Genomic DNA, 22,035 nt, shown 5'->3' with positions numbered 1-22,035 from the left:
TCCTGGGAGGAGTCTTTACTGTGTGGCTGTCTCTGCTCTGCCCAAGCAGAGTCAACGGGGTGAAAAAGAAACACTCAGCTTCTCCTCCTGGTGGGCCAGCAACTCCTTGTAAGTCAGGTTTGCATCTGCAGACAGAGCTCATCAGTCAGTAATCATGTTGCCTGAGATGATCCGCTCTTACTTTTACAAGAGACTTGTGAAAGGTTCAAACCCTGGCTTTGATGCTTGGTATGGGATGTTGGAAACGCCATTTCATCTCCCTGCATCTTGCTTTCGGTTCCCGTAAAATGGGAGTGATGGCAGCAGCTGCCCTATCAGGCTGCTATAGTGTCTAAATGAAGAAACATGTAACCCCACACTACTGTGATGCCTGGCGCTGTTATAAGGGGTGTCACCAGTGTCCTGGTGACTTCAGAGACTAAAGAGCTTAGCTTAATCCAGAGGTCAGGGTGCTGGCTCATTCTGTAAAGCGATTGCTGTGAAACCCAGGGAGATCTCCAGAACTCACATGAAAGAAACCGGATGGACTGATGCGTGCTTGTAATCCCAGCACTGAGGAGGCAGAGAGACAGGCTGGTCCCTGGGGCTGACTGGCCAGGCAGCCTAGCCTAGTCGTCTACTTCCAGACCAATGAGAGACTCTGTCCCCAAGTACAAGGTAGACAGCACATGAAAAATGACACTCGGGTTTAACTTGTGGCCCCCACCCACACATACACATTCATGTATGTGCACTCACATGAACATGTGCTCAGATACACATTTCTAACTCTGCTGGAGTTGCAGCCCATAGAATACCACAGGGCTCAGTGCTTTTTTTCCCGTGGATGATTAAGTGCTGTGCTACCTGTTCATTATGGCCATGACCCATGTCACTCCAGTCACAGTAATAATCGTATCACCTACCACTGATGTTCAGGTTTACCCCGTGTCCCCGCATCGAGCCAGCATGATATACACCATGATGCTCTCCCCCAAAACCCTTTAGGGCCGAATGCGTAATTAGATTTGTGTTCCCTGAGAAGGAACCTGGGGTCAGGGAGGGCCGGTTCAGGGGAAGTGTCAGAGTGGGACTAAGTCCAAGAATGCCTAAAGGCTCTTTCGGCTCCCCTAAGCCCCAACTCCAAACTACACACCTAGCATGCCTTGTGTGGTACTGAGGGTTAAACCTGGGGCCTTACTCTCACTAGCCAAGTGCTCTTTACTGAGAAGCTTCCCCAGACCTTTTTTTTCCTATTTATTTCTTTATTTCTTATTTTTGTGATTTTTGAGGTCCTCTTACTAAGTTTCCCAGGCTGGCACTGAACTCTTGATCTTCCTGCATGCCCTCACCTCTAGGCCCTTAAAATCAATGCCACACGATCCCTTGTTCCAAGTATTTTTTTTTCCTAAAACTTTTCCCAACCAAATACATTCCCTTTGAAAACTATATTTGTATCTGCACACATATAAACATGTATACACAGATATTGCCCATGGCTTTCATAAAATATTCATCAACTTGCGATTTAGGCGGGTGTGTCCTTCACTTGTGAAGCAACAGACCAAAGGGATTGTTAACTGTTTTAACAGAAAGCCCGAATTTGGATGCCTCTGCTAACTGATGATCAATCGGAAGAGACACAGTCACTTCAGTAATATGACTGAAGCCGATGGCTCGATGGCTGGATCTGCCAACTTGTGATCGGCGCACACCTGTTCGTTACACACTCTGCCTAGGGTGAGGCTCACCTCGGGCAGGTCACATCTAACCCAGGCCGGCTTCCACTGCACTCCATTCCATTGATCCTCCCTTCTGCTCACTCAGGAAATCTTGCCTTCCATGTTGGAGGAGGTATTTTTTTTTCCTTCAGGGGTGTCTACGTTAGTCAAAAGCCGCACCTTCTCACAGGCCTGTCTACCTTCATTAAGTGGCTTTCAGAGTGCACAATGCAGCTCAAGAGCGTGCATTATTCAAATGGTTTTTCAGCTCGCGCAGGAGAAGGAGGCGCGCTCAGACGGGAGTGATTTTAAGTAGCTCATCTGCACCGCAGGAAATTCATTTCTCCTTTGAGTCTTATGCCGTTTCACAGGGGGCATATGTATTGCTGGTGCCTATACAGTTCTGGGGTGGGGGCGGGGGGCACGCAGAATTTCCAGCCACCTAAGCCAGAGTCTGGTTGAATAGTCATCACACTTTTGAAAACACACCCAAGTGCTTTGCAATTTTCTTTGGAACAATTCTTTTCTCTACTTCTCCATTCTGACTCAAAGGTACAGTGAGATGTTTTTGCTAAGTGGGATTATTTTCTCCCACGTGGCATCTTAGACCCTGTGACAAATGTAATGAAATCTGTCAGTCTTTCCTGCTCAAAGCAGAAAGCAAGCTGCAGCATTGCTCTGTCTTATTTGCCAATATGAGGTGGAAAGGGATGGGGGTGGGGTTCTTAGAGCATGACTTGCAGATGTAGAGCCTGCACGGAAGACACACAATCTCCAAAAGAGATGGACGGAGAGAGGGACTGGAGGAGCTGGGGAGCCTGCACTGAAAGAGCCCCCAGATTCCATCTTGACAAGCATTTTGCATGCGGTTAGACAGACAAATGGATTCTGCTGCCAGGATTTCTCAGGAATCACACTTGATGTCTGTCACCCGAAAGATTTCTGGGCACTGGTGGAGTGACAAACTGTGATGCCTTACAGAGGTGTCTCTCAAACTAGAGCATGCATCAGAGTCAACTGGAGGGCTTGTTAAAACCCAGGAGGCAGCTGGGCCCCACAGCTGAAAGGCAGATGCAGTCTAGGTAGCACTGTAGCTGCAGCCGGACCAGGAACCAGCTCTGAGAACTACTAGCTTAGGGTGAGCAAAGTGGAGAAACATGGAGGTGAAGAGTGATGGATCCAGGCTCTCTGTCCAAGGCCTCTCTGGTCCTATGATCTTGTGTTCATAATTTGTGCTATGGGTACCATAACCATGAAGCAATGGGGAATCCCTCAAAGCAATGTGCCCAGTAGAAAATTTGGTTAAATAAACTAATAGGACTTGGGAGACGGATGACTGGTTAAACCATTTGCCCTGAACTCATGAGGGCAAGGGCTTAGGTGCCCAGGACTACCTACTTAAATTCTGGGTGGGCACGATGGCAGCCTGGGATGCCAACCTCAAGAGGCAGATGCAGGGCATTCCCTGGGCAAGCTGGCTAGCAAGACCAGCCGTATCACTGTGCTCTGAGTTTGACTGAGAGACCTTCCTCAGTGAACAAGGTAGAAGTCCCTTGGAGGGTGGTTCCTGAAATCAGCCTCAGGCCTTGACATGCATACACTCTCCATCATTTGGGTGTGCACTCCCCACATGTGCAAGACACACACACACACACACACAGTGGAAAAAGAGCTGGGGAGATGCTCAGTTGGTAAAGTGCTACCTGAGAAGCATGATGACATGAATTTAGGTCCCAGGACCCACATAAGAAGAGCTGTATATAGCGGAATGCACTTATGATTCCAGCATTGGGGAATGGGACATGCAGATTTCTGGGGCTCAGTGGGCAGCCAGACTAGCCTACCTTGTGAGTTCCAGACTAATAAGAGACTGTCTCAGAGGACAAGGTTGATGGGACCCGAGAAACAGCATATATGTACCCCCCAACACACAAAAAAAGTCTAAACTCACTGGTTTTCATTTCTCCCCAACTCCTAGCTAGATTTCTCGCTAGGCCTCATCAGCACTGCCCTTTCCACTTTGTGTATGTGAAACTAACTTTCTGCACCTCCAACCTTGCTTTCTCCATCAAACGGAAGAGCCAAGGGCTTGCAGAAATGCATTGAACAAACTAATGCTTTAGACCAGAGGTACCAGAAGTGACTGGAGCTGAGGAACAGAGCCTCCATTTATGACACCTATGTACATTATCAACCAATACATCCTGATGTTGGCAGCCATTAACATTTTCTCAGCATCGCGGGGATTTACATTTGACCCCCAAAGTGAGCCATCTCTGAGCTCCACGGGTCCATAATGTTCACCATGTACCATTTCTTAATAAACATTTACAATGTGGCATGCCCAGGCCTTGCTCCATAAGACCCATCGGGGACAGTAGAGCGACAGAGCCTGTATTTAGGCCAGCAGCTCACACCACATTAAGTAGATTGGTTTGTTCTTATTGCATTGCTCTGTCACTTACATTTAAACCCCCAACGGTTCCCACATTCCAGCACAGCAAAGTTGCTGAGGTGACCACAACTCTCCTCACTCCTTGGAATCAGTGTTCGCAAAGGTTGAGCCCCAGGCCTGCTCTTCCAAACGGAGCATCCGGGGCCACAGTTTCTGCCCACACAGCCACACAACTGTGTTTGCATTCCTGCAGAAGAAACAGCTGTTGAGAGAGAAGACTCCAGTTCAGTGTGAGTGGGTGGGTGGAAAGCTGGCCTTTGAAATCTTGGCCCTTTCCTGTCTGCCCCACCAAGACTTGGCATTGCTTGGTTTCAGTTTTGGCTGTTTTGCCTCGTGCTACCAAGTCTCTCCCTGTATGTAGAGAGAGTGTGTTTGTGGGTTTACACCCTCTGTGCACTCATCTATTTTTATATATGCATATTGCATAGTAATAGGGATTTTATGCATCAAATAAAACGATTTCCCCCAATTTCACTCGGTCTATCGTTCTGCTGAATAATTCAGCTTAGTGTGTAGACTTTTTTTTTTTTTCTTGGTAAATTCACTACCCTGAGCTCTCCCTTTTCGTTGGAATTTTTAATCAGATTGAAACCCGTCACATTGAGATCAAAGCTGGGAATCGCAATGTTACCCATTTGTGTTGTAGCCAAAGGATGTTGCTTAGAGCACAGGGCCTCAAATCGCTCAGTCGCTCGCTAAAGTGTAAGAGAATTTATGATGCTAAATAAAACCAAGAGAGAAAAAAAAGATGTTTTAATAAGATGAAAATCCAAATGTTAAAATAATGAGCCATCTGCATGGGTGGCCCTCTCTTGAGAGAGATGCCAAGAGCTCCGCCATCTGTGAAACATTTACCAGCTGTTTCCTTCCCTTTTTGTGAGAACATAAGAAATCCTTGCAGTTGGTGCTTCAAAGTGATACATCACTGGGAAGAAAACAGGTTTGGCCGACTTTGAGAAGGCTGGACCAGGCCGGATGAAGCAAATGATGCTCTTGGCTCTCGGAGGGACACACCAGTTTTCCACCTGACTTCCTGCCACCCCTTGCCATGAACCTCAATATCAGGCAACCGCTGGCACAGTAACAGCTCAGCATCCCAAGAGGTCACATCCAACCAAAGGCTGTCAAGAGATGCTTCTGTGCCCGCTCGCCAAACTGCCTTCCAGTCAGTTTCACCTCCTGAGTGCTCAAGTGAGGTCTGGACGAAATTGTAATCTGACTGCAATGGAGAAGGTGTCTAAATATTTTTGAACATGCCTTTCCTTCTTTCTTCCCTGATCTCTGTTTCACACAGCTGCCACTCAGCCCCCTATCCCTGCTGCTTTTGCCCTGACAAGCACCTCGTCTAGGTGGTCATAGGATCTGAACAGAGTACAGGGCATGAATTTCGCTTTGCAGCTGGCCCTGAGCAGAGGCAGAGCGCCCAGCCAGAAAATACTCATACCGTGGGGCACGGTGATCTATCCGTGGCTCCCCAGGTTCCTGTCTTTTTTTTTTTTTTTAAACTTTCCAGTTTACCACCAGAGTCTGACAGAATTTTATTTTATTTTTTCCTCTAGCTGCCATCTTTTCTACTTCATTTACTGTCAAATGCATTTCAGGGAACATAACCTAACAAGGCATTTTAGTTAATGAACGTGAAGTCATTCAGAGGAGCCCTCAGGTGTCATTCCTTAGGACTTTAGGGAGCTGTAGGTCATTCCCTAGAAATACTTTCTCGGGCTGCACGCAGAAATGAGAAGACTGTCGTGTGGCCAAGGGAGTAGAAACAAGGGGGACAAATCCAGACACCGAAAATGGCTGCTCCGATTCCTAGACGCTTGGTGCTAAGCCAGACCTTGGAGGCAAAAGAAATCCCAACTCTCAAGTTTTTTTTTCCTGAAATGCCGGAGTCCCAGAGCAGTACTGACTGCATTCTCTAACGACTGATTTCAAGTAGCAGGCTGCAGAGATGTATGTGCGCTTTGACGTGAAGTAAAGGCAGAAAGACATGCTTCTAGGTCACTCAGTTGAAGGGAGATTAGGTATTTTCTTAGGCCAAGAAAGATTCTGAATGCTTCATTTTCTTCCTTCTGCAGCCTCTTACTGACAGACCTCTGGACTCTCTCAAAATGGAGTCCTGGGGAAGACTGGAGGCTCTCTACAGAGAGGGATCTCCTCTACAGAGAGGGATCTCACTTAAGAATGGTGGAGCCAGTGAAACAAGACTCCCAAGAAAGAGTACTGAAGCGGCACTCTTCCACAGTCTCTGCATCAGTTCCTACGCCCAGGTTCCTGCCCTGACTTCTGTTTTGTTGTTGTTGTGTTTGTTTGTTTGTTTTTATCAAAGCAATTAAATCCCTAACAGACAGTAGGTGTGAAGGGCAGCCAGAGTTTGATGTAGCCAATGAGCTATGAAGATGTCCATGATACCTTTCTTTCTGGCTTGGAAATAAAGAAGTCAATCCAAGGATGCCTCTACCTTGAGCCACCAACACCCTACAGATGTGGCTAATATTTATTCTTGTCCACCGTCCCTGCAACATCTAATTCATCCTTCCCAAGGAACCATGTTGTAGAACCAGCGGTGCTCATTTTTACATTAAAGAAAATGTCAGGTGACATGACCTTATGGCTCCACTTCTGAGCCATTAACACAGAAGGCAAGGGATAGGGTGTACAGGCCAACCTCCATTTCCAAGCGTGCCAATCTCCATTCACACGTATGTAAGCTCAGCTAGGTTCACATAGGTTCCACATTTAGACAGAATTGGGTTCTTCAAGGGGCACACATGGCCATGCGTGAGGTTCCATTTCACTGTGAGCCAAGTAGCACGAAGAATCCAGAGTTATTCTCAAAGCAAAGCTTGTTTATCGCAAGCTCAGGAGGGCTTTCCATGGTATTGCTCCCCGGCCTCCACACTCCTGGAAAATGTCCATATCTAATCATGCTTGGAGTACCTAGCATCTTTTAGTGCTGTGGTCCACGGTGCTGCAGGAGGCTCCATCAGCACTTACAATCACAACAAACCACACAATAAACCAGTAACACCGGAGGCCTTCACGGCTCTCTCCTCTGCCCCATCCCCAAAATTACAGTAATAACACAGAGAAAATGGAAATCAAATGTGATTTTTTAAACTTTGGTCACCAATTTGGTACTTGCGTCAGGCAAGGCAACTTATATTTGTGAATCTGTTTCCTTCGATAGGTGATAAAGTAGGTGACGGTTAAGCGTTAGGTGCGTGGAGAGTCATGTGACTGACTTAGGCCAATAAAACACGAGCAACAGTAAGAACTTTGGAGCAACAGTCCCTTTCAAAATTTTTTGATAGTTTCATGCATGCGCATCATGTATTTTGATCATGTCCCTCCAACAGTGTCTTTGACATATACATATTTAGATCTTGTGCAGTTAGCCACAGCTGCTCTCTGTCCCTGAGTGTAATAGCCCGTGCCACGGCCAGAATGTGCAGTTTCACAGTGCCCCTCTCTGTCTTTCAGCTCTCACCATTTTTCTGTCCACCCTCGGAGCGACATGTTTCCGGGGCCCAGTCCTTTGAGCCCCCTGCTTCCCCATCAGTCTGGACCCCTGAGTGAACAGAGCGTGGCTGCCGCTGATCTATGGTGGCTATACAGCACGAGCAAGAACTTGACCTTTGTTGCAGCCACTGTGATCATGGCCCTCATTTGTTACTGCCTCGTAAGCTGGCCTTTCACACTGGAGCGTGCAGTGCCCTGGGCACAACGGCCAGGGCATGCTTGAAATACAGTGCTGCTCCCTTTGCCACCGCCGCACAGAAATGAGCGTGGGGGGGGCCATTTCCAGCACTGTCCTGCCGCCTCTGACCTGGTACTCGACTTCTTTATTTGAATAATATTTACAGTCCTCTGACTTTTGCTTCTGAGCCTTAGTGAGATTCACAGTCCAGGTGTTCAGGCCATGAGGACTGCATTTCCCCCACATCCCATCTCCCTGCCTGTCATCCCTGAGGTACTTCCTCCCCGAGGAGGACTGACTGTACCGGGCCTGCACAGCAGCCCGTCTGATGTCACAGTCTGTGCCCAGGCAGGAAGACAGTTTGGAGTAAGAAACCCCTCTGGGCTCTTGAACTTCTGAGGATGCTTATTTCATCCTGGTTCTCCCCTCAAACAGGAGCGAGAAACCTTTCGTGTCACAGATGTAAGGAGTAAGATGAGAGCAAGCAGCGCCCCGGACTTCTCCAGCTGACACTCCACTTTCTCTCCCAGGAGGGAGAGATATGACCTCCACTCAGTGAAACACCATGCCTCCCTTCTGCTTCCTCCACCATGGATACTGGGAGAGGCAATGAACTCCCACAAGCCCTTTTACCAAAGGAAAACGGCGACAGGCAAATTTGCAGGAACTCTGTCCCTGAGGATATGAAAACGTCTAAGTTCCTCTATAGGGCACCAGCACCAAACCAAAGTGTGATTCCACCAAAGGCCGACTTGGGGAAGCGGTGAGCCCATGGGGCTGACTGACAGAGTCTGAGTGATGGACACTTGGAGGAATGTAAGTGGCTTCCGAGCAGCCACATCACAGAGAAGACTTCTCCAGGTCTCGATGATGACTTCCCCACAGTTACAGATGGGGTCCACTCTGTTGGCCTTCCGTCCGTCTTCTCTTTCCTCTAGCACTTCCAGAGAGTGTCCACATAGCACAGGAGCCCGTGGACCCTTAGGACAGAACCTACAGCTAAAACAGGAAGTGCAGGAGGCGTAGCCCCTCCTGTGAGGAACAGGCACCAGCAGGGTTCCTTGCAAAGGGTGCCGACTGACAGCAGTGCAGACTGTTAGGCTTGGAAGGCAGAGCTCCACAACAAGCAGGGACCTACTTGTGAAAGCCCCAATGGGTTTTTGCACTTACTAGACTGACGCAACTATGGTTGGCATGTGCATCACCTCCAAGCTCCTCTTCGCACAGGTGCCACTGTTTCCCTGAATTCTACTGAAAGCATCACACCCAAGTGGTCTCTGGCACGGGTCAGATTGTGAGCAGCTTAGCTGAAGGGCCACATAGCCTCCATCTCAACTGTTGCTCAGGTGTGCTCCATGAAAAGTCAGGGATGAAATCTAAGTGAATGGCTGTAGTTGTAGTTCAATAAAACTTTATTTACACAAAGAAGTTGTAGGCTAGATTGGTTGGTGCTCTATCTGCAGGTAGAGTTTTGAAAATTCGGGTCTCTTAAATCTACCTAAGAGAGAAAAAAAAAGCCCAACATTTCTGAATGATATTTTAAATTTGGATATTCACAAAACAGCATAGTTAGTTGAGAATAAAATAAAAATAAGTAGAAATGGCTAAACTTTTCTCATCGGTGTTACTATATTTAATATGCGCACATATATCTGCATCAAACTATGAAAAATATTAAGCTTTAAGAGGAATTTACATAAAATGGTAAAATTCTTGGAGAAACATTATACCATATGTAAGTCATTGCCAAAGAGCCCTAGAAAGCATGATGGTTTTTTATAAGAGAAAATGTAATTTTTTCCCCTTATTTTTTCTTCTTATTTATGGCACTTGGGGTTGAACTTAGGACCTCTAGCATGCTAGGTGAGTGTCTTATCACTGACATGTATCTCCACCCATCTTTTTATTTTAAAACAAAATCTCACTAAGCTGCTCAAGTGTCCTTGAACTCAGTCTATAACCCAGGTGGACCCTGAACCATAATTTTCCTGCCAGAACCTCTCAAGAAGCTAGGCTCACAGGCCTGTGCCACCAGTCTCTGATAGAGGAGCACGCCAGTCTCCAACTACAGCCAACACTCCATTCTTGTGTAGGGGACTGGAACGGGTTATCTAAAGCTGACACCATGGGAAAAGGGGGAAGAGGCCAGAGAACTCACACCAAATCCTCTGGGACAAATGGGCTAAAAGCAGCCTTGGTGGCGTCAACCATGATTTACTCTCATAGATACGATTCCGCTACTGGGAAAGTTGGAAAATGTAGGATCAAGCTGGGCAACCATCTGTTCTGCTACAATCTGGGCATGTGAATTGTTGTAGCAAAAGGAAGGTTGGGAGAAGAGAGCGGCCCTCTGCGCACACGGTAACTGAAAAGAATGTGGGGTGTGGGTCCTGACTGACCTACGCCCCAATCCTACCTCCTCGGCTTGCTAGCTAGGCACTATTAGGCACGATCTAACCTCATTCATCTTTGTTTTCTTCATCTGTGAAATAAGGAAAATAGCAGCACCATCTCTAAATGCCTCATTTTTTAAGTTCTATCTGCTTCCCTCTTGACACTGCCCACTAACAGGTTCCCACCACTGAGGCCTGGGGAGAAAGCCAACTGAGAGTCCGTAAGGAAAGCTCCCTGGAACACACCAGGCACCACATTTCAAAATCAAAATTGTTTTCCTTGTGAGGTCATCTTATTTTGTCTTGCACCTGTGGGCCTTTGTCCAATGAGGAAACAGCTGGACTGCTTGGGACTCTGTCTTATCGATGTTTTTGTCATCTCTCGGAATGTTTTTCTTTGCACAAGGTCAGGATCAGGGGGAGGAGCCCCAGGGGAATGGATCTGTAAATGAAGCAAAGATGTCAGGCCTTCACTGACTTCCATACCCCCTTCTGTGGAATTCTGGAAATTTTTTTTTTGCTCTCAGCCCACGTTGTAATGCCCAGAATGTAAACACCACAGCCTTCTTCCTTCCTGGTGATGTCTTTCTCACCAGCCACAAAGTCTTAAATGACTCTGCACATTCCATGTTTCCTGTTACGACCTAACACCTTTTCCAGCTCCTAAACAATGTGCCCCATTCTGCACTCACATCTTAACAAGGCAACTCATATCAAGAACACAGAGCAGACCCCAAGGCACTGTGAATATGATGGTAAAAGCTGACCTCACCACCAGGGGAATTCTGATGGCAACTTCTCTTTTCACTTCCATTGTCCAAATTTAGTTTGTGGGATCATCTGTGCTCTCTGATTTCAAGTCTCTTTTATCCACTCATTCTGCCCCTGTGCCAGAGCCGTCTGCACCAAAACATCCTAAAACTGAATGCTGATCTCAGAGAATTCCCTGGCTACTCAAGAGACACCTACAGTTAAGGTGCTGACCAAAAGTGTGGCCAAAGGAGGGCATCCTAAGATGGGCTTTTAGAACATGGCTACACCCCTTTCCTTGTTGCATAGGAATGCCTCTCCCGCTTCTACTAGTGACAGGACTATCTCTTCATGAACCTCAGCGCATATCCATATAGTGACAATCCCAATAGTGAAGATTCATAAGAGGAGTTGATGTGCACTGTAAAGTTTTGTAAGGCTATCTGCCAAGCTGATGCTCAGCCTCCTTCCATCTCTTCCCAGGATGGGCTTCCAATTTAGCCTGAATCACCTCTTCCACTCACTATCATCCCTCCTACTTCAGCTTCCAAGAGCAAGGCTTATAGACAGGAGTCAATGGCTCCCAGTGTTCTAGACTCCTGTTCTCTATGCTAAAGGTTCTGTTTGTAACAGTGGCCCCTTACTCCCTACCAATGAAGAGAGGGCTTAAATTCCTTGTCCTCCAAAAAGACTTCCAATTAATACAGTTACAATTTCAGCCTGAGAGTGAGCTAAGAGCCTCCCTACATCATGCTCAAGGTTTCCTAATCTGATTGAAGATTTCAAGGTATAGATTACTTACCGGCAGCCAATTCCAAATGCCTCACATTTAATACATGTGTGTGTGCGTGCCTGTGTGTATATTGTGTGTGCCTGTGTATGTTACAATCCTTGTCTTTATTTTTCTCTCACCTGCCCCCATCTGTCCTCTAAATGGATTTTAGAGTTTGTTGCCTTTAAGTTCCCGGAGGATGAGAGCAGGTGGAGTCTGTGTTCAAACCCACAGTGACTGATGACAGGAAATGGTGAAATAATTTACAAACTAATAAGTGCTTAATATTTGCCTTCTTGGTTTTTTTTTTTTATCCAGCATTTCATGCTATCAATAATGAAGAATTAGAGACTTCAGAACAAAATTCCAAGGCACTTCATAATTATTTAAAACTATGTCTATTTGACAACAAATCCCATGTTTACTTTTAAACAGTAGGAGAGTGCTTATAAATAGGAATGATAGAACAATTCGGCTTTAAACAAGCCTTGCATCTGCTGTTTTGCTACTTGAGGGGAAACAATTTTCTAACAAGTGGCAATGGTCAAGAAAGCTATGAAATTTAGGCCAGTTGTCACAGAAAATAACTTATTAGTTGCTAAGCTACCAGTCCTAACAGGAACTCAATTAGGGGAGACAAAGGAACTTAACTAGGACCCATTGCATTTGGGAGCAGGAAGTTGTAGCTGTCAGCTGATTCGGGGGAATGTATGGCAGAAGAAATGATTGACAAACTGGCCTTTGCTTGGCATCAAATTTGGCTTTGATTGTGTGAGTGAATGACAGGCAGGTGTCATGTGAAAATGTGGATCATGTACTGCATGGGGCTATTTTGCAACAAAATGATTGATGCATTGCAGAAATTGTCCCATAGATAGGGAAAAACCAATTAGATATTTGTTATGACAAGCAATTCCTTTTTACCTGTTCATTTTGTGTACAGAGAGGAGAGTAGGGGAAACATGCTGGGTGCTGATTAAGTCATCCAATGCTTACCAGGATGCCAGTGGCTGGGTGGGTCTCTGGAAAGAGTTCTGGACACCCAGGAGAGGGGTGTTCAGATTTCAGTTCTCACAATATTGGGTTGTTGTTTTGTTTTTTTTTTTTTTGAAAAAAAATTATTGTGCTAAGCCTACTATACTAGTAAATCTAGAAGTGTTGGCGGCCATCTATGGTACCCTATGAACAGGGTCGGCTGTTAAAAGTCAAGGTGTCTCTCATGAAAATGCATGTTCATCAAACAGTGAACAGTATTTGAGTCTGTATCCTGAGTGTGTCAGGATGTGTGCTTGTGCTTCCTGCATTGTTCTCTAGCCCGTGAATTTGTTTCCTCATCAGTGAACCCGGCTAACTAGTGCACTTACTCCATTCGCTGTGAAGGTCGGAGGAGGTGATTAATTCAGGTTGGCAAATTCTCTTGGTCTGGTCAAGGCTTTTGGTGTGTGAGGCGTAAGATAAGTACTGATTGAATGGTCATATTATCCTGCTTAGTTTTGCTTTCAGCCTCTTGAATTTTATCCCAGAGGTGATGGGAAATCATTATAAGGAATTAAGTCATCCATTCTAAATCACATCTGTGCATAGGACTACGGTGACCCAGGGAAAATCGAGAAAATGACGTGGGCCCCTTGAGCCCAGAGCTCCACAAACTACAGTGTCTTTGGCCGTAAGTTCTGCTTTATGGCTGTCTATAAAGCTGCCCATCAAAAAGCCCCCGACAGATGACCCACAATAATGAGAGTGTGAGGGAGCAGCATTGAGGAACATTCCACCTGGCAGGGACACAGATCATGGGAAGGGCATTCCCATAAAATACAGAATGCCTCCATCTTTCCTTCCCCTCTTGTCCCTCTGGCCCTAGCCCTCAGCCTCTCAGTTTCTATATGCTGCTCCTTCATTCATTGCTTTCCTTGTGTCATATTTTGATGTGTGTATTCATTCAATCATCAATTCGTCTTTTAAGTGAGTCATAAGATTTTTTTTATTGAATTGATAACAGATGCTTACATTATTGAGCTCTTTCTACACGGTGGAATCCGTCGTAGCAGGATAGCAGTAAGGACAATATTATCAACATTTCTCAAACATTTAAGATTCTGTGCTAAATACTGTATTTGCATTATCTCGTTTTATCGTCACCAAAGTTACCTGGGACAGAGTGGTTGCTTTCGCATTTTAATGTTCTTTTGTCTTGAGAATTTCACACATGGGTGCTGTATTTTCACCATCTTCACCCCCACATGTCCCCCATCTAATTCTACCTGGTCCCCCCTCGCTCCCTCTTGCTCTTTAATTGTCCCTGGGGAAGACTGACTCTTCCTCTTTCAACAGCCATTGCCTGTTGCTCCTCATCTAGGCCCGGGGCTTTCTGAAATGTCCCCCATCCCCATGGGAACATCGACTGGTGTTGTCATTGTTCAGCTCTTGTCTCGGTGACCACATTGCTGAGATTTCCCGAGTGCGATTTCCTGTGATGTCTCGGAGACACTGTCTCAGGGCAGATGTCCTGGTCCTCTGGCTCCTATGATTTTCCTATCTCTTCTTCCATAGCATAGTGATTTTCATAGTACTTTTTGTATGTTGGTAGTTACGCATACAGAGCTTAAGCAAGTTGCCCCCAGTTATATAAGCCTGCCTTCGAATCATGTGTATGTAGCATACACACATGCACTTAACCGCTGCATGTGTCAGTTTCAATAGCTCTCAAACTCCAGCCTGTAACTCTTTTCCAGTAGTGAATTCATAAAGAATAATAGTATTTGAACTGTGTCACAGAGCGTGGTCAACAGAGCTGACATAAGAGGGTAATTATCCCCGCTGAAACAATACAGCAAACAATAAAACAGCAGAAGCCCAAGATGTGGCCCCACGCTCCTTCCACCAGTCATGAGGGTGCATCCATAGATTAGCAACAATTTGACAAAGCCAAGAGCCGCCATATAGATCATCCCCCTGAAGGAAGGGCAGATGGCTCATTGGGTAAAGTGCTCACTATGTAAATATAAATATGAGTTAGGATCCCCAGCATCCAAGTAAGGAAAGAAAAAAAAAGAAACAAACAAATAAACAAAATACAGGGAATTCTAGTGAGCACATTTAGTCCTAGCCCTGGGCACAGAGACAGGAAGATCCTGGCAGTTTGCTGGCCTGCCAGGGAGCTTTGGGGTTTCGTGAGAGACCTGGGCTAAAAGAATAAGGTAGAGAGAGATTAAGAAAGACAGCCAGAGCTGGGCGTTGGTGGCGCAAGCCTTTGATCCCAGCATTCGGGGAGGCAGAGGCAGGTGGATCTCTGTGAGTTCAAGGCCAGCCTGGTCTACAAAGTGAGTCCAGGACAGCCGGGGCTACATAAAGAAACCCTGTCTCAGAAAAAAAAAAAAAAAAAAAAAAAAAAAAACACAAAGAAAGGAAGGAAGAAAGAAAAAGAAAGAAAGAAAGAAAGAAAGAAAGAAAGAAAGAAAGAAAGAAAGAAAGAAAGACACGAGATATAGACCCATAGATAGACTGGCTTCAAACAGAGGTGCTTGATCTAGTGTCATCCAGAACAAACTCCGGCCCGGCCCTCATACTCCTCTCTCTGACTTCCATACTGCCAGCCCTTTCTCTGGGTTCCCTGGGTAGCTGGGGGTCTTCTGTTTCAGGAAGTCCCCAGTTGTGGCATCTCTGCACCATGTAGACCACCCAATGACTAGTTGCTTTTCCACCTCTCTAAAAAACAAAACAAAACAAAACAAAAACAAATGAGCAGAAGCTCCTTCTCCCACAGTCGCTAGCAAACATCTCTCCAGACCCCCTCAGCTCTCATCGGGTTTCTGCCCCAATGGGTTGAATGTGCTTTCAGGAATGATAGTGTGGAACCCTGGCTTCAGCCAGTCCCTAGGGCTGAGGCAGCAGCCAGCACTAGGAGAGCAGCAGGCGGAGCAAGGGAGACCAGCAGCAGCCCCAGGCAAGCCCCAACTGGGGTTTCCTGAAGAAGCAATGTGAACACGGATTAGGAGGCAAAACCAGCTGGAGTCCATTACGCCAGATAATTTGGGGTTTTGTTTAATTACCAAGTGCCCAAGCGTATCTTCCTGAGTACACACAGCTCTATTCAGCCCTGGACAAAACTGGGAACATTATCTTATTCATTACCATGTTGGAAGCTTTTTCCAGAACCAAACATGCCTTTAACATGAGTAAATGTGACCTTTTATTTTTTTATTTATTTATTTTTTTCCTTTCCAAAATGCTTCAAAGATCCCAACTTTTAAAATGCCTGGGATGTAGTTTAAAATGCCTGGGATGCACATGGGCTTTGCCTCTTATGTAAACAAAAGGTATCAATCTGCAACCTAACACCTCAATTAAAAACGGATTAACTACCGCGCTTCTTTGCAGGGTGGTAACTTCCATGGCGGCTTGTTCCGTGTTGTTCGTTTGGCAAATATGTTCTGCATGTGTACACGGCTGGGAATCGCTCTTCTCAGGGTGACATTTTAGGCAGGGGAAAAACTGCATGCCTCGGCGAATGACACAGTTCACTAAGAGTGGCTACCTCAGAATCTGAGATCCTTAAATGGCTTAGCATTTCCCCGGTAGCCAGACTATCTATCACAGAGCGGTGACATTCTGGGGGACTCCAGCCAATCAGAGGCTTGGAGGATAATTTTTACAAAACAAATGTATGTATAAATTATCGCTCCCTTCTCTCCGGCCTATAAATAGCAGCACTAATAGATCCATAGTGTGAGATAGGAAAAGGGGTGTTATATTCTAGAATATTCCTCTTGTCAGGGGAAGGCGGAATAAAGCAGCCTGGCTGTGTCAGGCTTTGGCATTGTCCAGCAGCCCCTAGTTATATTGGCCTAATGGGTGTGTGATTCTTGTTTTAAAAAGGGAGCCAAGACGTGGGTGCACACACACACACCTGTGTGTGGAGGGGTGGCTGCCGGGGGGTGGGGGTGGCTGTCCTGGTTGCCTCGGTCCTCATCATTCCGTGTTGCTTCATATCTGGAACATGTCACTTGTGTTATCTTCCTGGAGACAAAAGCAGTGGGCTGCAAAGTAGGAGCCGCCTGGACGGATACTCCCGTCAATCACCAAGCATCTGCCCGTGTGCAGTTCCAGAAAACAGAGAGAGCCCCGATTCACTTTAGGAGGTTTTTTGTTGTTGTTTTTTTTTTAAGACTTTCATATATGTATGTGTGTTTACTTAATGTGCAATGTCTGTGCACCACGTGCGTGCCTGCTGACCGCAAAGACCAGAAGAGGGCATCAGATCCCCCGAAATTGTAGTGACTAGTGTTTATGAGCTGCCATGTGGGTGCTAGAAACTGAACCTGGAACAGCAGCCAGCACTCAACTGCTGAGCCATCTCTTCAGCTCCCCCACTTCAGATCTTTTTCAGAATCTAAATCATCTTATTTCCATTGACTAAGAGTCTGTATTATTTTAAACACAGGAAGTGAGGGGGATCGGGAGGAAGAAAGGAAGGAAGGAGAAAGAAAGCGGACCCGCTGACCAAGTATTTCCAACTGTCTGTAACTTCAGTTTCTCTTTGGAATTCTTTTATGACTTACAAACCAAGCAACTTCTTGGGAGGTTTATTAAAGGGTTTCAAATTCACAATATAAATCATCCCTCTTGTAAATCGCAGCACACCACACATTATGTGGTCCTGGAATTTTTGCTCACTGCAGCTGACATCTCTCTGCTGGTTACAAATGCGGCGTGTTGGTGGCCACAAAGGTCCCAGAACAAAATACTTCAGATATAATAAATGTGTTTGCACAATTACTTGTCTCACATTACAGTGATGTATTTCCGAATTGAGAGAAGGGCCGGTCTATCTCCCCAGTGTTTCACACACGTGACTCTAAGCCCACTGAAGAGTGGGAATTGGAAACTGGGGGTGGCCTTGATACCCCACTCCCAATTCACATATCTGGGAGAACAGAAAGGCACCATAGAGGAACCACTGAGTTCACAGCGTATGACAGCCTGGAACCCTGACACTGGGAAGTCCACATAAGCAAATTTTGAGCATTTTTTTCCTATTTATTAGTGAGTATGACAAAGCATCTTTGATTTCACACACACACAAACACACCTGCACAGGGTGCTGTTTGACCTCCACGCTTGATCTACAGTGTATGCACATTCCCACAGTTATGCATATATGAATGAACATAGATAAATAAGGGAAATTGAAAATAGAAAAGAGAACAAATGCGCTGTCCTTCTCTTACGTCATATTATAAAATAGTAGAAAATGTGTTACTTGTTGAGTGTGGGTTTTCTGAATAAAATTAGACCTTCCTGATAGAAGCTTCTATGCTTCCTCATCAGGACACTTTGGACATGGGAGGTTATCAAATCTGCCAGACGTTGTCCAACCACAAGCTGCTAGGGCCTATGTTGATTAGATTTTGTCAACTTGACACAAGTGGGGATCATCCGGGAAGAGGGAACCTCAACTGAGTCAATGCCTCTATCAGATTGGACCGTAGGCAAGTCTGTAGGATATTTTCTTAATTGACGTAGAGGGGCTCAGTCCACTTCAGGCGGTGCCATCCCTGGGCAGGTGGTACCAGGCTATACAAGAAAGCACACTGAGCAATCCAGGAGAAGCAAGCCAGGGAGCAGCATTCCTCTACGGCCTCTGCCTTAGTTCCTGCCTCCGGGTTCCTGCACTGACCTCCCCTGAGGACAGACTGTAAGATGGCGGGTGAAATTAACCCTTTCCTCTTCAGATTGCTTTTGGTCTCAGTGTTTTACCACAACAGTAGAAAAGCTAGCTGGGAAGGGGCCTCTAGGTGGTGTGGCCATGATCTTCAAGAATGCTTTGGGCTGTATATAAGACAAGGCCTCCTCTTGCTTTTTTCATTTCCTACTGTGTATACCTTGAAATTCTCAAAAAAATGAATTGCACCTAAACCTTAACTTGTCTTATGCCTGACCACAGTCTTGTCTTAGTTTTTCAATTCATTGATCCATTTTTATTGGCATATATTTATTGCACGTTGAAAGGGGTTTAACAATGAGTATGAATAGAGAGAACTCAAAAAAACACACACACACACACAAAAAAAAAAGAAAGAAAAAAGGAAAGCTCAATCTGACAACGAGCTAGTGAAATAGATAACGAGTTCTCCAAAATTGAAGTACAGATGGAGAATAAGCCTGAAAAAAGGCCTAGCATCTTTCACCAACAAGAAAATACAAATGAGAATGACACTGGGATTCCATCTCACTTCAGATACCATGGCAGGTAAAGGAAACTAACCACAAATGCTGTCTAGGAAGTGGGAGGAGGACAGGGTGGGGGCAGACACTTTGCTGACTGCAATGAGAATGTAAATTGAGGCAGCCACTACGGAAATCAATGTGAAGGTTCCTCAAAAAGTCAAAACTGCCCTACGATCCCATTACACCACACCTGGCTATACACACAAAGCACAAATCCAGGGACCCACCAAGACACTTGCTCATCCACATTTATTGTAACATGACTCACACTAGCCGTGCTATGGAATCAACCTAGGTATTCATCAAAAGATGAATGGACAAAGAAAACACGGTGAACACATATACCAGAATGCTTAAGACTGTCTCTGAAACAACGAAGATCCGAGTTGTGGACCCTGATAAAAAAGCCTGGATGGATATGATATGGATTCTCCAGGACCGTGGAACCCATCATGGCACTAGGCCTTAACTATCTTACCTCCACTGCCAGGTTCAGAATGTTGATTCTTTGTCATGGGCCTGTTTCTAACCACAAATCTTTGCCTCTACTGCTAGACATGACGTCCTAAAAGTAGACAGAGTGTGAGAAGGGAGGTGACCCTTCTTAAGAGCTGACTAAGCAACCCAAAACTTAAGCTACCAACACACTGCCCAAGTGAGGGGAGTGATGGACTCCCTGCCTACACTCATTGCTGCTGTCCCCCTTGAAAGAACAGCAGCTAGGAAGCTAGTGGAGGGTTGACAAGGGTGTGCTGAGTGGTGGGTGGAACTTTTTGATGAACATCGGTGAGCCACAAACCAAATTTTTCAAATGCAGTTTAATCTGGTGTCAACGGAAGGCAACAGAGGAAGGCAAGAACGGGATTCGTACTAGCGGCACTGATAAGGAAGACTTTACCTTGAGCCTTTCCATTTCATGTGTGTGTTCACATGTGTATGTGTACATGTGTGTGTGTGTGTGTGTGTGTGTGTGTGTGTGAGGGGATTGTCCTCACTCATGTATTTGCATGTGTCTGGAGGCCAGAGAATAATCTTGGGTGTTATTTTTCTGGTACTATCCACCTTTCACAAGGTCTCTCACCAGCCTGGAATTCATGGTGTAGGTGTTGGCTGGCTGAAAAGCCCCAGGAATTTGCCTATCTCTCAACCTCCGTAACACCGGGATTACAAACGCGCATGCCGCCATGCTTGACTTTTGTTGCAGGGGTTCTGGACAATTAACCTATGTCCTCATGCTTACAAGACAAGTGCTTTGCTGTCGGAGCCACCCTCAGAGCTTAGCTCAGCTTATGAGCAATAGGAAGTACGGAATGAGGAAAACAGACACTGAGTTGACTTCCACCAGCAGCTCCCTAGTTTGAAGAGCCAGTGTTCCTTGCAACAGAGTGATTCTTAAAAAAGAAGGCCCTGGTGATGGGGAGTGGGGGGGCCAGAGATCATCACTTCCAGAGCCTGAGCTATTCCACCCTTTGACCTTTTGTCCATTCAGAGAGGGACAAAAATTCAAGGCCCAACAACCAGGAAGACAACACGGCTCTGGCACATGCTTGCAAGAACAAGGTGGTTGGTGGTCACGGGGGAAAGCCAGACTGGGAGCACAGCCTACCAGACAGGAACTGGAAGTCTAGATGAGTAACGTATAGACCCAACTATGCCTGGGATGTGCAGTCTGCCTTTCTAGTTAAAATAAGGTAAGCCAACTCAGAGGCTCAAAGCCACCACGAAAGAAACTCACTTTGGTTCATTTAGACCAGAGCAGGGCAAGACTGACACCAGCGTGTGTTTGCCAGTGTATCAGTGATGCCACTGAGACTGTAAGGCTTTGGTTTGGGGGGCTGGGGGGCTTCTAATTTCTCTTCCTCTTTCTTTTCTGCTTTACCCTGTGGCTGTTCTTCTCTCGATTGTGAGGAAGCCATGACAACAGTTTTCCGTTTTCAAGGTTCTGTGAGTGATTGCAAATGGTTCTTTTGAGATTCAGTTTCATTGGATCCTTGTCTGCTTAAGAGCCAGTTGCTTTGGTCACTCTGCTAATGGGCTTGCTCCCAGGCTGAGGGAGGCTCTCCAGAGGTAGGAAAATCAAATAATGAAGTCTTTGCTGCTTTTCTGTTGAGCTACCCAGACAAAAGCAACTTAAGCGAGGAAGATTTGCATTGTTCCAGGCTGAACCTGTCTATCATGGTAGGAAAGCCACAGTGACAGGAGCAGGAGGGAGCTGGTCACGCTGCAACCAGGAAGCAGAGGAAGGTGAATGCTGCGTTCAGCTCACTTTCTCCGTTTTGCACAGTGCAGGACCCAAGCACAGGGAAAGGTGCCAGCAACCATGGGTGGTTCTTCCCATATCAACCCAATCAACATTATCCCTCGCAGCCACGGCCATTTGCACGCCTCAACTCTGCCTTGAATATCTTACCGAAGGCCTAGGCATGGAGGCTAGCTGTGAAATGCTTGTCTGGCACATACAAGGCCCTGCATTTAAACCCAGTAGCAACATAAAAAATATTTAATACAAGACTCATTGAAATCATATATTCTCCATAATGCATATTGCCTGGTAGTTGTAGCTCAATTCTAGAAGAAGTTCCTAGATCCAGCATTAGCTTAAAATCATTTTTGGTTTTGGGGAAACCAGTGGCAAAAGGGACCCTCTTGCTGGCTTCCTAAACGTCTGCCATGTCTTTTAATTTCTACCAAGTCCCCAGTAGTTGTGTAGGTGGGATGAGGGGTGAGTTATTCCGGGTAGCACTGCACAGCCCAGACATGTCTTCTGGGTTGTGTCTTGGGTCACAGATCACCTGAGCCTAAAGGATGTCAAGCATTCAACTGTCTATTGTCCAAGAGAGTTTTTCCCTGTGGAAAGTAACTCTTGGGCACAGATGAAAAGGAAGTGTGGAAACAGGATATGCAATCACTCTCAAGCACAAGTTAGCAGCTGATACTTCCGTATCAACATGGCTCCGCAGCCTCCGGTGAACGCCAAATTCATGCTGTCTTTCAGTTCCACACACGCACAAATTCTGATAGGTAAAATACCATTGTCA

General features: G+C 45.9%; 1 pseudogene; it reads left to right on the top strand.

Annotated features, from left to right (window-relative positions):
• The window catches only part of LOC110545255 (small ribosomal subunit protein eS26-like), a 193,694-nt pseudogene extending 185,329 nt beyond the window's left edge, over positions 1-8,365 (top strand).
• The last annotated feature ends 13,670 nt before the right edge of the window (positions 8,366-22,035 follow it).

The sequence above is a fragment of the Meriones unguiculatus genome, chromosome 4 (assembly GCF_030254825.1).
Source record: "Meriones unguiculatus strain TT.TT164.6M chromosome 4, Bangor_MerUng_6.1, whole genome shotgun sequence".
NCBI classification, from domain to species: domain Eukaryota; kingdom Metazoa; phylum Chordata; class Mammalia; order Rodentia; family Muridae; genus Meriones; species Meriones unguiculatus.
The sequence above is the reverse complement of the archived record's forward strand: the minus strand, read 5'-3'. Positions and strand labels throughout refer to the sequence as shown.